The following is a 10,129-nucleotide window of genomic DNA, read 5'->3' as shown; positions in this document are numbered from 1 at the left end:
TTACTACAAGTTATCAAGCTATTAAAACACAAATCTACAAAGCCATTGATAAAGTGTTTCTGATCTTTATTGTTCAAGCCACAATTACCCATTTTAAAATCTGCTATACCAAATGTGTAAGTGAACACAAAATACTTTTGAAGATTTCCAGAAAGTATTTTTATGTAGTCAGCTGCCTTAAACAGTTAAATACCCAAATCATCAAAGACATATGGTTGTAATTCCCATCTAAAAACTCACAAGGCATGGAGTTTCCATAATACCTTAAATAGACTGTTTCAGACTTTTGATAATCATTTGGTCATCAAATATTTCTATAAGTTGAAAAGCTAAAGCAAACACGCATACATATATATAGGAATATATCCACTCCTTTGGGGGGAACTGAAAAAATATTTCACACCTCATTTATCAACACAAAACTTTCTCAACTGCCTTTACCGTTTCTTAACATTAACATTATGATTAAGTTCACTCCTTTTGGACATTCTTTGGTCTCTAAAGGCAAATTCGATTATGTCTATGTAAGAGAAATGGCAACAAATCAGATACAGAAAGAGGAGAAATTGAATGGGGAGCTCTACACACTTCTTAGTTTAGTTGTATTGATTTATAAACACTAACCAAATACATATATTGACTGCTTAAAATCAAAATCAGTCCATATGCAAAATCTTGAACTAGAAGGTTGAGCTCCTAATTGACCTGAAAGTTATTAACCTTTAATCTTTTCTTTAACTCAAAGTGTATTGACAGGAAAACGTTTCACAAAGAAACCTGAAAGAGCCTGGGGCATTAGGTAACCTTAGGAACTACAAAAAGAGGGGGGAGGAAAAACAGAGTGAAAGTGAACTGCTCCTGAAGAGCTGGGATTATTACTCTCCAGATGCAACAGTAACACTAATGACCTAGGAGACCTGCTTGAGTATCTTGTCCCATCAAATACTGGCTTCCATTTTCCTTACTCAAGAGGACCTTCCTTACATGGGACTCAGTGTATCCTTATCTCTTGTTCTATTTGATCTAATTTTCTCTCCACCTCTCATAGTGTTACTATGACTTCCTCAACACTTCTGCTGCTTCCCTGTCTCTTATACCCAAAATTCCATAAAAAGGAGTATTTGGTTGAAGCCAATAGTTCCATCCAGTAAGGAGGAATACTACTGCTCAAGATTCTCATGCCATCTCCCGGCACAGATAACTGATTCAGCCTCTTGGTAGGTCCTAGACTCCTCAGCCAGAAAAACTGAGTAGATTAACAGAAGCTCATAACACACAAAACCCTGGGGTGCAGGGAACTGACCTGATGATTCATCTCAAATGAGATTATGTGAAGCACTTCATGTAATCAGGTGCCTGGTAAAAAACAAAACAAAACAAAACAAAACAAAAAACCTCTTACCAACTTACATACAAACTTTTTAAGAATGATGACTAAAAATTACTGCTGATATAGCAATAATGTGTGCGATGTACCACCAAGAATGTGACACACTAGCATGCCTGCAATGTCCTGCTATGCTATAATGCATTTTGTATAGAGACTGACCAGAAACAGTCATTGTATTTCATAATTTAGGAATGAAGAATGCTATGCTGAGTCCTGCATGAAAGTGGTGGCGAAGAAAGGTGATATAAAAAAATAAGGAGTAAGTCATGATATTTGTCCTCACCCCAAAAGAGGCTCATTACAGGGATCCTGGGTGGCTTAGCAGTTTAGCGCCTGCCTTTGGCCCAGGGTGTGATCTTGGAGTCCTGGGTTTGAGTCCCACATCAGGCTCCCTGCATGGAGCCTGCTTCTCCCTCTGCCTGTGTCTTTACTTCTCTCTCTCTCTTTCTCTCTCTCTGTCTCTCATGAATAAATAAATAAAATCTTTTTTTAAAAAATCTACATCATAGATTAAACCAAAAACCATGCAAATAAAAATAATGCAAGGGAATGAATAGCATCAGAGAAGGAAAGAAATACAGAATCTCTCTAGTGACTTCCAAAACTTCCATTGTACTCATTTCCAATTAGAGCTATTGTGGTAGGTGGTAGCAAATGTTATTCTACAAATAAAAGCTATTCCCAGCTTTGAGGAATAAAATCTCCCCAATGCTGAGGTCTAAAGGGTGGAGAGATAAATGTGCTGCAGAATGGACCAGATTAGAGCACTGGAGCTGGTCTTCAATCACCTCTTTTACTTGTTTGTAAAGTGTCCTTTGGGGTCTGGGAACAGAAGAATGGGCCAGGTAGAGAGACTGTTTTGAAACCACATTAACTGGTTCACACTTTCAAGTTGTGGAAATTTTCAGTGGTCATCATTCATTTATACATTTACTCATTCAACTAACTTTTGTTGCAGATCTATACACATTAGAGGTGAATCATATAGAATCCTTGCTCTATAATACATATAAAGAGATAATTTCAGCACATTATATGTTTTTATATGTAACCATATAATGAAACTTTTTATTCAAAATGCTACAGAAGCTCAGAGGAAATTGGATAAAACGGTAAGAATACCAGGAATGAGAGGAAAGTTAGATCCTCAAAGATGAGTAAAAATTCTAGAGATGAGAGATTATTATAAAAAGAGGGAGGACTTTAAAAATGCACACTGTGAAAGAAATGATTATTTCTAGATTATTGAGCTTTTCTATGGGATCAGAGGGTCAGATTTATAAGCTACATGGGAAAAGACATGGTCAAACAAATGATGTGAATCAATAATCACCACATAACACTCTAAATAAAGCTCCTCTAGGCAAACTAATTGGTATTGTGTTTATCTTAAACTGTATCTTAATTATTGCATTTTAATATGAATTTTATTTTTCCAAAAAGAGACATTTTGTTTGGATTTTTTAAATACTGCAATCAAGCTAACACAGTATTTAGAATTACTTGATAGTAACGCTTTTGAAGAAAGTTAGATCTTGTTGAAATTTCAGCTTTGCCATTTACTAGCTAAGTGATATTAACAAGTTACTTATCCTTTCTGTTTCACATAGAGAGGATAATAAGACTACAGAAGGTTTTTGTGAAGATTAAATTGGTAATACCTGTGGCTATCTGTTATGCAGTGAATACTTAATGAATATAGCTATAATGAACTTGCTAGGGCAGCTGTTTTCACATATATTTTAGCCATGAGAGTTTCTTCAAATGTTAGAAATCCCTTATGTAAAATGTATTAATTCTTAGCTGCTCTGTTTGAAGCAGGGTAGGCATCCAAAGCCTGACTGGTTCTACTTTCTCCCAACCTTGCTTCCACCTACATAACCCCTAAAGAGCTCTGTAGATCACAACCACCATGCAGCTGCCTTTCTTCAAAATGAATTATTGAATAAACAGATAAATTGATCTCTATCCAGAGTTGTCTTCTCTAGAATTTATCTCACTTTTTATCAATGCTTTGGGCACCAGCATTCAAAGGAATCTTCTCTCTTTAATACGTGCACAGAGTGTCATGTAAATCCTAGTTTCAACCCCTCCTACTTTATGTTCCTTAAGTCAATAATTGTAATACAGTGTCATTCAAACAATTTTTGCTATGTATCTATGCATGATATTTTCAAGCAAATCAGAAATGCTTTCCTTTCTGTGTGGCTTTCATTTAAATGGAAAATTTCCCATGACAACATGGTGTGGTAAGCCAATGGCATCTTTATGTAGATTAGAAAAAGCTAGTCCTTACTTTGAGTAACCCAGACTTGGGTTCTCCATGACTCAGTGGGCTGAGCAATGGCTAGGTTTCAGCCTTCACCTGGCCCTGCGGTGGGGGCCTTAGTTTAGCAAACTCAGCACATGAGTCTGAGTTGAAAGCCCTATTCATAGATTACCTTTAGCCCCAACTCACATTTATCAAGATGTATTTTGGAAACAAAATATGAGTTCAAGTGCATTCTAGGTCCTGTTTAAAATCTCACATAGGCAATATTTTAAAGCCGTTTTCATGTTTTGTGATTATAATAAGGACTTTCTTGTTTATCAATTTTTTCCCCTGAAATATCCTCAGTAGTATCATTTCAAACAATTCTAAACAATGGCTTGGTCCCAATGCTGAAGCAACGAGGCACCCTTGGCAGGCAGAACAAGAGAAATACATTTCATGCTGCTGACTATGCTTTATAGGAATAAGTTTTACAATTGCTGAGCATTGGCTACCTTCAGGTAAGCCTTTAGGCAAGATGTTCCATTATTATGGGTATAAACATATGAGAAAATAGTCAGAAAATTGTTACTTTCTGCATAACAGTGAATAAGAAACCTTTGATAGTGAAGAGCTTTAATATTACATTTTCAAGGACAGCGTGAACTTAAAGCATTAGAATAGAAAAAGCAGCTTAGGATAGTTAAGAGTGTTCACTAGGTAAGCATAGTCAAGATCTGGGTTTGAAAGCACAGGTTATAACAAAGTGTGTCATCTGAATTCAGTACAATGAAGATAATACATCTCTCACATAATTATTACAAGGAATAAATAAGATAACCTATATGACAGTGCCTACAGGTGAAGAAATATTACTTTGTTCTGAATAACTTATTATTTAGAATGATTTCATCTAAATTTTATCTTTATTCACTTTGAAGCCTGGAACACCTGATCTGGGGGCAGTACTGCCCAATGGAACTTTCTGCATTGATGGAAATATTCTGTATTTGCGCTATCCAACATGGCAGGCAGTAGCTGCATGTGGTTATCGAACACGTGAAATGTGGTCAGTGTGACCTATGCATTGAATTTTTAGTTGCTTAGTTTTAAGTAATTCAAATTCAAATTCAAATAGACACATGTAGTTAATAGCTATTGTATGGTGTTACACAGCTCCAGAATAGAATTTAACATCAATATGGCAGTCTCATTATATTAAGTATTTTCTCAGCAATAAGCTTAAAGAAAGACAGCATATTTTTTCTGCAAACATTTTTAGAGCAGGAGATTCTTAAATTGGAATCAGTGGGCTCCCTAAACATCTCAAATTATAGAATAAGTATTTTGTTTGAAGCATATTTTTCTGGGGAGAGGATCCCCATGAAACCACTGGATTTAGAAAGAAGACTACGTCTCACAAAATAATAAATAAATAAATAAATAAATAAATAAATAAATAAATGGAATATATCTTTAAGTTTCTTAAAACCTACTTTGCATTTAAAATGCTCAAACTATTGTTCAAAAGACAGAGGCGACTGAGTTACTGCATTAGCTCATATAACTATAATCAATTATTTTGAATACTAAAATATAAGCAAGGTATTCAGTAAAAAGATATAAAATATGGAATTCATAGAAGTGCTTAATTGTTCTACTGAAATCAAAACTAGTAACATATTTTTTACATATTTAATTACATGTTAACTATGTTTAATTTCATTAATTTCCTTTAAGGTATTTAATAGTACAAAATTGCACAGAAATGTACAAACTAAAAAGTACAGTTCTATCCTAGCTCCTTCTCTTTCTATTCCCACTCCTAAAGGATAATTATGTCAATAATATTTTTCATTCACCCACATCTATGTTGTATTTGCGTTTGTGTGTGTGTATATATAGATAGATAGACTGCCATTATATTACTCATGGTAGGACAAATAATGATCCAAAAGGAACCAATCACTGGAATCTGTAAATATATTAAGTGGCAAAAAGGTCTTTGCAGGTGTGATTAAGTTAAGGATTTGGTAATGGGGAGATTATCCTGGATTATCAGGGTGAGCCTACTGTAATCATGAGAGTTCACAGAAGAGGGAGGTAAGAGGGTCAAAGGCAGGCGCTAAACCGCTGAGCCACCCAGGGATCCCCAAGAGGGTCAGTCAGTACTAGGAAATGCCATGATAGATGAAGCCAGAGGCTGGAATGATTCAAGGAAGGCCACAAACCAATGAATGCAGGCAGCCCCCAGAAATACAAGAAGGAAAGGAAATTGATTCTTCCCCAATGCCTACAGAAGAAACAGTCTGCTGACACCTCGATTTTAGACTTCTAACCTCCAGAAATGCAAGACAATAGACATATGTTGTTTTAAATCACTAAGTTTTAGGTTATTTGTTACAGCAGCCATAGGAAACTAGTATACTCTTCTATAAGGCACTTTTTTTAACTTAGGATATACATGCAGTTTATAGTGATTGCCTGTCCCCTTTTCATATGATGACAAATAAAGTATTAATGCACATCCTTGGACTTATACCTTTGGTCATTTGTTCAGATGGTTTGTGAACAGATAGATGACTTCAGAGAAGAGCTATTTAGTGAAAAAGCAAAAGTATATATGGTAACTATATTGTTATTCAAAACATGTGCCCTCCTTTCTGCAGTGTCTCATTCAGGAGAAATATGCTTCCCTGTTGTATAGACTACAGGCTTGGTTGTATGATTTGCTTTGACCAGTCAAATGCCAACAGAGGGATGGCAGGCCCTATAAATGGGCACTTAATCTCTTTATTTTAAAGATTTTAGTTTTAAGTAATCTCTACACCCAACATTGGGCTCGAACTTACAACCCCAAGATTGAAAGTCATGTGTTCCACCAACTGAGCCAGCCAGGCACCACTGTATGTGGACATTTAGAAGTTAGGATGTGTATGTTCTCTTTCATCCTTCCATAAGATGCCCCATACAGAGACTGTTTTATCATACTGGGTGCCAGAGGATTCATGATGAACATGTAGGGAAACAAAAACAATAAGTATCTGTGGTTGTAAATTATTGCTCTTCGGGGGTTCTGGGACATGAGAGTATAACTTAGACTAAACAGCTTGATGTAGTATGTGTATTAAAAATGTTCATATTTACTACCAAATCACTTTCTAAAGAGCTATGTATGTATACCAACAGTGTTTACAGTATCTTTTTTCCACACTCTTGCTCATCATACATAACTGCAGTCACTTCCAACTTTTGTCTTTCTCATGAGGAAAAAAAATGGTATCTAACTGTATTTTTCTGATTTCATACAAAGTTCTTTCATACAATCATTATTCCATTGTATTTCTTCTTCTATAAAATGTTTACTTGGCCATCGTCCATTTTCATCTACAATTACTCATCATTTGCATTCAAATTTTCTAGAGTACTTTTACATTGTGGACATTACTGTTTTATCTGTCTACATTTTTGATGATTCATTGATTCTTTATGATAGTTCTCACCACACAGAAGTAGTGAGTATATATAAAGTAGGTTTTTTGAATTGAAATATAATTCATGTCTAGTCACTACAGAGATCATGGACTATTCAGAATGAATGGCTCACTTAGAAGTCAGGGTGAGAACAGCCAATTCAATATAGGGTTCTGAGGTGTGGCGCCCACTGAGAATGTTCAGGACAGATATATATGATGGATCAGAAAAATGAGAAAGAAGATAAGATCATAGACAAAAGAGACCAAATGACACAAATATTAAAAGATAGAGCAAAGATCAAAGTGAAAATAGAAATTACAAATGTATATAAAAATAATAAAGGCAATAATAATAATAATAATAATAATTGGGTAACATATATCAACAGTCATGTAATATTTATAACCAGTATATATATTACAGTTTTTTTCTCCAGTTAAACAATTTCTTTTAGCTAAATTCATATGGGTAGAATTTTTTAATTAGAGTTGATCATAGTAGTGCTTCTGAAGGTAGTGAAAGCTTGGAAGTAACTAAGACGTTGACATTGTTATAACTAGACAAAGAGGTTAAGTAAAATCTGACATATCAATCAAGTGGAATATAATGAAGCTGTTAAAAATTAAAAAGTGTAATGATATAGAATCCTGAGCCAATCTAAATGTCATTTTTTTGGTTAAGTCTTTTCTATTTTGTCCAATTTTATTCTACCTTCTGTTTTTATAGGATTTTGTCCCTCTATTCTAATATTTATCAAGATGCAGCCTGTTTATTGTTTCCTTCTCTAGACTTCAAGGTCTCCAGAGCTAGATTTATGTCTTTTCTTTTTCAAAGCACAATTCATGTTTTCTTATCTAAAATGTATTTATCCAGGGACACCTGGGTGGCTCAGTGGTTGAATGTCTGCCTTCGGCTCCGGGCGTGATCTTGGAATCCCGGGATCGAGTCCCACTTTGGGCTCCTTGCATGGAGCCTGCTTCTCCTTCTGCCTGTGTCTCTGCTTCTCTCCCTCTCTCTGTGTCTCTCATGAATAAATAAATAAATAAAGTATTCAAAATATATATATTTATAATTATGTAAAATTATATATGTTGATATGGGTTAGAAGGGAAGAAAGAAATGAAAATAATTCTTATAGCACAACTAGAGTCTTACAGATGCTGTTTCAAATGTTTTTATAAGGAAGTGTTTTTTTTTTCATGCAAAATGGTATAAAGAAGAAAATTTACATAATCCATATTTCTTCCATCCAGAGATAACTGTGGTTAATATTGTGGCTTATTCTTTTCAAATTTTTCTATGCCCTTTTTTTAATATTATTGAGATCATTGCACCATACTCTTTTTTTTACCCTACTTTCCCCGACATTTTCACTTTAAAGTTACTTTTTTACAATTTATGATGAAAGCACTGCACCTAACCTAAGTGGTCCATAGCACCCAAAGAAAGTGAGCAAGACAAATCAAAGCTCTCAGAAGAGATGAAGGACTGAACAAAGATCTCGTTTATGAGAACGGAGATAGCCTATTTTAATGTTTAATTTGTTTTGTATTTTGTTTTATTTTGTTTTCTAGACCTGACACACATGTAGGTAAAACTATTTAAAACAAATAGCCAGTGGAGAAAATTAGAAATTTTAGGAAATGTTCCTGAAAACAACTCTTGGAAAGAGAAGCAGTAGAATAAATGGTGGTGTTTTTAGTGCTGCCTAGGCTAATCTGACCTTGTTAAGAAATAAGGTGAAGATAAGGAATGTGATCTAACTTTCCTCTGCAAATCCAAGTGCAAAATCCACTATGGGAGGGGATTGTCTCACTAAACTACAGAGTGGTGATCTCTTATAAGTAGATAATAGGCCATCAGAATGCACCGGTTTTAGACTTCCCATGATAAAAAATAAAGCCTCTGACAATGAGAAGATCCATACTTACACTGGAAAATTCCTTTATGACCTCGTCCTTCCCTACTTGGGAACAGTTATGCTACCTCCCCCCTCCCACCCACAAAAGCCACAATTCACTATAAAGATGATTTGCTTTTAGATGGTGGAAAGGGAAGTTCCCATTTAGATGAAGTCAGTTATTTCTTTTAATATGGCTGCTTCAAGGACATAAAGACTAGAATACTCTATCTGGGAGCAGAGCTACCTTGAGTGCTCTGAATGTCCATAAAACAGTAACACTCCGTCAGTGCTATTTAATAGATTTTCTGCAAGGAAGGGATTAGTCTGTACCTGTACTGTCCAATACAGTAGCCACAAGCCACTTACAGCCATTGAACACTTTAAATGAGGCTATTGTGAACCAGGAACTGAATTTTTAATTTTATTTAAATTCAATCAGTTGAAAATTAAACTTAAATAGCCACAGGTTTGGACAACTCAACTATAAGTGGTGCCTTTGTGTTTATTACTTAAACTGTGGTTTTCCCTGATCTAAATCAAAGTCATTCCAGATATATTGTTCTAATCAAACCAAATTCCATCATAATGCCCTCGATCTAATCTGACCCACTGCTCCCCCTGATGAGGCTTGCATGTGCAAAGAGCATAATGACTGTGCTGGACATAAATAGGTACTGTGATGCCAAAAATCCAGGCGTCATCAACTCTGTGCATAGAGCTTTTATGTTTGAAAATAAAAATTCTCAGGACTATATTCCCTTTCCTAGGTTGGGCATATGTTTACTAGTACTGCAGATGTTGACAAACTACTTGGGTTCTAACCTTTATTATTCAATATAGCTAATGAGAAAAAAATATATATGTATATACATATTTACATCTGAAAAGGGAAATTGAAGCCTTAAATCAGGTTCTAAATTATCAACTGTAAACAAATAGTCTGGTGACCAGTAAACAAATATTCTAAGTACACCTAGACTCCCAAGACAATATTTTTCCTCATATCACCGCTCCAGCTGATGAGACCTTTTAAGCCCTTTCTCATGATGAGCCGCAGTAACTGCTTTCCACTTGTCTTTCTTCCTTGCTAATCATCAGAACAAATGGA

The sequence above is a fragment of the Canis lupus genome, chromosome 15 (genome assembly GCF_048164855.1).
Source record: "Canis lupus baileyi chromosome 15, mCanLup2.hap1, whole genome shotgun sequence".
NCBI classification, from domain to species: Eukaryota; Metazoa; Chordata; class Mammalia; order Carnivora; family Canidae; genus Canis; species Canis lupus.
The sequence above is the reverse complement of the archived record's forward strand: the minus strand, read 5'-3'. Positions refer to the sequence as shown.